The sequence below is a fragment of the Lycium ferocissimum genome, unplaced genomic scaffold (genome assembly GCF_029784015.1).
Source record: "Lycium ferocissimum isolate CSIRO_LF1 unplaced genomic scaffold, AGI_CSIRO_Lferr_CH_V1 ctg5519, whole genome shotgun sequence".
Taxonomy (NCBI): Eukaryota; Viridiplantae; Streptophyta; class Magnoliopsida; order Solanales; family Solanaceae; genus Lycium; species Lycium ferocissimum.
The window spans coordinates 38,004-44,354 of NW_026726013.1; the positions used below are offsets into that span (position 1 = coordinate 38,004).

Here is a 6,351-nt window from a genome sequence, read left to right on the forward strand (position 1 = left end):
GACCAAATACGGTCGCTATAAGTCAATAACAACGGGAAATAATCCGGTCATCATCGGTCGTTAAAAGCCTTGCTGCCCAGAAGTTAACGACCGAATTGAAACCCGATCGTTGAAGATCCTTTAGCGACAACATAAATTCTGGTCGTTATACATCCATTTAGTGACCAGGTTTTCCTTTCGCTAATAAGCCATCTGGTCGTTAATAATCTTTGATGACACTAACTAATTTGGTAGTTATAAGTGATTTTACCGACGAAATTCCCTTCGTTAATTGTATATTACTATTAACAACCAATTTTCCTGTCGCTACTGCCCATTGATTTACAAAAATTTATATTACACGAATAGTGATAATTATCTCATATGCTTTCGCACACACCAAGACACGTCCGGAAGTAGAACAATAATCTATATTCATATAAATTTCATTGTTAATACAAAGAACTAAAACATCATATTACCAGAAAATATCCATCCAAATTGTACGGCATCATTTTTATCAATTTCTAAAATGAGAGAACAAAATTGAGGAATATGTACATAAGACATTGTCTTTGAACCATCCCTAACAAAACAAAAGAACCTCTCCACTTCAACTTGCTTAACACTTTCTTCAAGGACAGGTTCTTCAACTTTGAATTCTCGATCTGTTCAAAGAACAAGTATATGTCAGAGTTTAGTAACAAAGAATAAACCATTACAGAAGAAAGAAGAGGCCTCAATGATATCTTATTACTTCTAAAATTCATCTAATAGAAAATATTGTTGAATCTATAAAAATGAATCCCAAAATTACAGAACCTGAAAATTTTAGAGACATCACACTATCAAGCTCACTAAGAGATCTGTTGGAGTATGCACATTTGAAGAACGTTCACATATATTTTTTGATGATTGACAATTTTGACAGGCCATCTATGCAATAACTTCATTTATCTCCAATCTCACTAGACAAATAGTGAAGAAAATGCATGCTGCAGTGGAGTCAACCAACTGAAGTTCTTAAATTCAGCTTCTCTAGATATAGAGGCAAGCTTACCGTTACCTTGGCTGGATCAAATTCCAAAAAGATTGGCGAAAAAGTAACAGATAAAAATAAAACAAAAGAATATAGAGAGATAAATGTAATCTACAATGACAGAATTTGAAGGACCTATGGTTCCTCATTGTTGTCTTTTTTGGAGAGTCTTCTACCCCAGCTTCACCATTAATGCAATCAGAAGAGCAAATAAAAGACTTCAAAGGCGACATACCAATAGTATTGAATCTACATATAAATTTGTATAGTCTTAAATAAAACCAAAGCTAACAAGTAGTATGCATTACCACATTAGCCAAGACATGTTTGATCAGGCATATGCCCCAACACAATCAATTAATAAACTAACCAGCAAACAACTTGAGGTGTCTCTTCCTGATTTTTCCAGAATCAAAAGAAGCTGGAGAGAACCACTCCCACAATTTCTATACTAGAAAATAACTTTCTTTAATCCCACAAAGATACAAATGAAAGACAACAGTTTAAAGGTGAAAGATAGCCGCCATCCACCATCCGCCATCCGCCATTGGCTAAGGATAGAAGTGATATCTCCATAAAATAGAAAAAAGAATAATATTCTTTTCTTTTCTCCTAGTTAATTGTTGTTCATATACCAAACTTCATTTTATAACCAAACTTTTGTTACTGCTTTGATTTCTAGTATTTCTAGTGTTCTATGTTAGGGTGGGCATTAAACAGTTTAAACCAGAGAAATTCAGTTTATTCGATTATTTGATCGGTTTCAGTTTAAAATTTAAAAGATTCGATTTTTGGTTTTTCGTTTAAAATGTTTTGTTAAACTGAAACACCAAACAACTGCAGTACTCACTCTGTCACTTCCTCATACAGTTTGAAATTTAAAGTAGCATCATTTTGGTCAACTAGCTTTCAATAAAGAGAGACACAATCATGATAATTAATATTTAGTTATAATTAGTTGAATTACCTTTGCATTGGTACTAATAATTATTATTATTTCAGTTAAAGTAAGACATTTCCCAATATTAAACTACTGAAAAGTAAAAGAATGGTGCCCATTATGCTCATTTTTCCAAGTTAAGCTGTCAAAGTAAATTATTATATTTTCTCATGGAGTACATTAAATAGTTCGCAAAAAATATATATATATAAATGAACAAGACTGAGATGACTAACCTCCACCTAGCGAACAAAAACTAAAATAGCACTATTTTGTTAGTGTTTGTACAAGTTTCAGAGGTGGAATGATTGACTCCATGACCCACTGTTTATGAGAGCCTCGCGTGAAACTCCATTTTTGCTCCAATTTGTTCATGCCAACAAGATAGATTGTAGGAAAAAAGAAATAGATTATGTAGTTGAGCAGTTATGTTTAAAACTAGACTAAAGGAAAATGCACTTAGCCAAAGACAAAATTGTAACTAAAAGATATCTCACGCATTATCTCACTAATAAGGCTAATCTAAAATGGCAGGCATCTATTAGTGTAAAACCTAGAAAGAAATCAACAAGCACAAAAAATGAGGACAATTAAGCCAATGCCTTAATACAAGTCACAAAGTAGTGGAAAAATTGCAAAAAGTGAAATGAATAAGGCTGGACATTAATATATTCAATATATGCACTGATTGGATGATACAAGGAACAAATCTGCATATGCAAGCATCAACTGCTATGCCCCTGTAACTCACAACAAAAAAACTTCAAAAGCTAGCCAAAAAAATAAAGTTGTTGCCCAAAAAAAAAAAAATCACAGTCACCATTTGTACAGTGAATGGACTGCATTTCTCCATTTATGTAACTATAAACATGCTGGGGAAACTGAGAAAGAAATGCGCATCTTAAATTTTCCTAAAGCTTCTACATCCCATATGGTCGCACGACTATCTTCTGTTCAACTTATGGAAAATCAAAGTAATTGCTAAAAAGAAATAACAATGGCTGAGAGGATATTTGGGACATGGAAAACTAAAATGAAAAAAATGCAAATTATAACCCTTGCAGATTCATTTTCATTATGTTATATGTAACATATAAACCCAACACACTGGTATTGAAACTGAGCTTACGACCCCAAAAATTCTTGATAGCCTATTATTCAGTCTCATATGCAAGGTAACCAAATTCAGCAGAATCAATTACTCATTTTTTAGGCAGCTATATAATAAATTTATATGTACCTTAACACCAAACTGCAAAGAGAGGGGGTGGAGGGTGGAGGGTGGGGGGTGAACACTCAGTTGAGCTTTTACAGAGTATCTCTGTCAGATGTCTCACATTAACAATATAGAGGTTTAGAAAATAATTTATTTAAGAGACAGTATACATGAAAAAGCTCATTTATCATACACACTCTGTAAGACATGTAAATTCGTCACTTTGGCAATAGAATAAATAGAAGATTATTGATTTTATACTCTCTCTCAGCATTTGAGTTCACCAGATGTTTAGCTTTGCGTCCAAACATAAAAAAGCTAAGCGAAAGGTTTTGGACAAACCTGAAATAAGGCTCCTCTGTTGTTGCAAAGATCACCTAACCAGGACTATCAATGATTGGACCTATGTTAAAAGTTATAGGTGCTCTTAGTTATGGAGCCAAACGCTATTATTTATATAGAAAAACTAGTAATTCATATAAATAAATTAATTGAGCACTCAATCTCAGTAGCAACTTTAAAAATAGTAGTTGAGCACCCATGATTTAAATTTTTTTGATCGCCACTAGTTAAAACAACACTATCAACAAATTGTGGTGCCAAAGTGAACATGTTAAAAGCACCAGTGAACAGTACTAAAGAAGAACACAGATATAGGTCATTTAGTTCACTAGTTGAGTAATGTGGGCAAATCAATTCACCTGCTCATTCGATCTTGAGGAGATTACACTGGTCCTATGAGATAGTTACCTATAAGGCTATGTAGCTATAGGATAAATAGTAAATCATTTCAATTATGTCCCAACAAAAGACAAAAACGAAGGATGGACATCCATCATGGTTAAGCATGATGGATGAGATTCCATGATCTACTTTTGAGTACCTCCTCAGAATATCTAAAGGAGGGTGATGATCAACACCGCATGTGGTTATAATTAGATTGCAACAAGAAAAAATTCCGATTAATAGGTTATATTGATTAGAAGATTTTAGAGGATTCTATCAAGTAGACATAACTGTAAAAAGCTTTTTATTTATCTGCACATCAGAATTTAGATTTATAAGCACGATTTTGAGTTCCGTCAGCACAACAAAAGCTAAGTGCCAAACCACTTCACAGTATAACAACAATATAGCAGACATCACATACCTCTCCATTCAAATCCCTCCATCAGTACAACTATTTATTGGGCACCGAATAGCCACCTTGCTAGTATCACGACTGCAAATATCAAGAGACTCACACTATTCCTTAAAAGTCACAGATATTTAAGCAAATTTATATTATAATCAGTAGCATCTTTACTAACATTATGAACCTATATATTAGGAAGGTGTTAGTATCAGGAAAGAAGGAATAACAAAGAAAACCACCCAAGTATTGCTAGTATTGTGGAACTTAGAGTCTGCCACATATTAACGTTTCCAATTACGACCAATTAAAAGATATTGGATTACTTTGGACAAGTCTATAGTTACATTAGTGATATTTATTTTACAACAGTAACATAATTGTACATCAATTTTACAATTGCTATTCATTGAGAAAACTTGAGCAATGTTAAGGGTGAGAATGAAATATAAAAGGGAGGTACCACAACAATCAAACCTCCAACCTAGTAGAAATGCACCAAAAGGTCGGCAAATGCAATTGGCACCAAATACATTATGAAAACTCACAGTATTTCACTTGACACAGGGGAGAAACCTACAACATAAGGAGTATAATTTGATCATTTTTTTTATCATCAGACAGAGCCAGAATCCACCTGCATAAGAAATATATTACCCAAGCGAGGCCTGGAATAACAACACGATGAATGTTCATATCAGAAAGATTCTGTGTGTGCGTGTCAATTAAATGAAAATCCTACATGATAACATAGATTTCATCTAGTAACTAGAGTCAGTTGTCCAAAAATGTCTTAAAAATGTAACTTTGAACATGGAATAGGCGGTGTAGATGTGATTTGCTACAATTCAGCTAGTTAATAAATATTTCATAGTTCACTTTACAGATACTATGTCAGTGGCGCCATCAACATAAATTCACATTCCATTTCAGCAATAGGTTGAAAGCATTTGATGTCAATGAAAATAGAGCCTTGTTGTATGCTGCAATGGCACATAATTTGTATTGTACTTGTCCCATTTGCAAACATCATTCAAGTGACAACAGTATAGTATCCTGGTATGAGTTCCTTAATATTGCTATGAGCTTATTAATTTTTTGTTGATCATACTAAGCATACTATTCCATAATTACTCATCCGGTTAATGATCAATATTATCCTCAAACTCCATACCGATATTTTCCCTTTAAGTGATAAACACAGTGAAATTATTAGTGAAACTGCATGCAAGAACATCTTTTTTGAACCCCAATAATTAAGTTTAACTTACTAAAAATACTAATCAAATAACACCATCAACTATTTTCATAGTTATATCACAACAAATCAAAGGGAAAAAAAGCTACTCCTCCACACTAATCGGTAATGCTCTTAAAAGCTGGGTGTAATTATATAAGCAAACGTGAAATTCTAAGAAGAAAATCATTATGTTTGAACAAAATGTATCACCAAGAGAGATAATTGGAACAATAAAGGAATTTTCAATTCTACAACAGTTACAACTGGAAGGTTAGATACTTGGCAGAAAACTTACCTTGGTGAGAAGGTGAACGAAACCCTAAGACCACTTCAACATAAATGGAAGATTAGTCGCAGCGAGGACTCTAGAATCTTATGTGATTCTTCGCCGAGTTGCTCCGTGCTCAGTAACAATAAATTTTGTACAGAAAATAAGGACTTTTCTTTCATTTATTCGAGCGTGGGGGATGGTGGGTTGGGCAAAATTGCAAAAGAGAGAACTTGAGGTATTTTCTTTTATTTGGGGTTAGTAGGGGCGGGAGGGTGGGTGGCCTAGTGTACTGGGAAAAATAAGAGGGAAAGGTTAGCGCCCTTTTTAATTAATTGATTAGTTTTAGCAACCGGGTATTATGCTTTTTAAAGATCAAATATTATCCCCTCATAATTCCTCTAGGCTCAAATTTCACTTTAACAACCGGAAAAATATTTGGTCGTTATAATATTCTTTTAACGACCGGATTCATATCCCTTCGCTAAGAAGTGGTGGTTGAAAGCATGTTTTCTTGTAGTTGGTGTCGATATAGAT

At 33.7% G+C, this 6,351-nt stretch overlaps 1 long non-coding RNA gene across 3 annotated transcripts; it reads right to left on the reverse strand.

Moving 5' to 3' along the window:
* Positions 1 to 394: 394 nt before the first annotated feature.
* On the reverse strand, positions 395 to 6,108 carry LOC132044931 (uncharacterized). Of its 3 annotated transcripts, none has more exons than XR_009412311.1 (4): positions 5,842 to 6,108; positions 4,770 to 4,882; positions 1,389 to 3,577; positions 395 to 647 (listed from the first exon to the last, which is right to left on the reverse strand). It is a non-coding gene; the product is annotated as an uncharacterized LOC132044931 (long non-coding RNA). The 3 variants fall into 3 exon arrangements; XR_009412309.1 differs by having other exon boundaries at positions 3,517 to 3,577; positions 5,842 to 6,107; XR_009412310.1 differs by having other exon boundaries at positions 2,195 to 3,577; positions 5,842 to 6,104.
* Between the last annotated feature and the right edge of the window lie 243 nt (positions 6,109 to 6,351).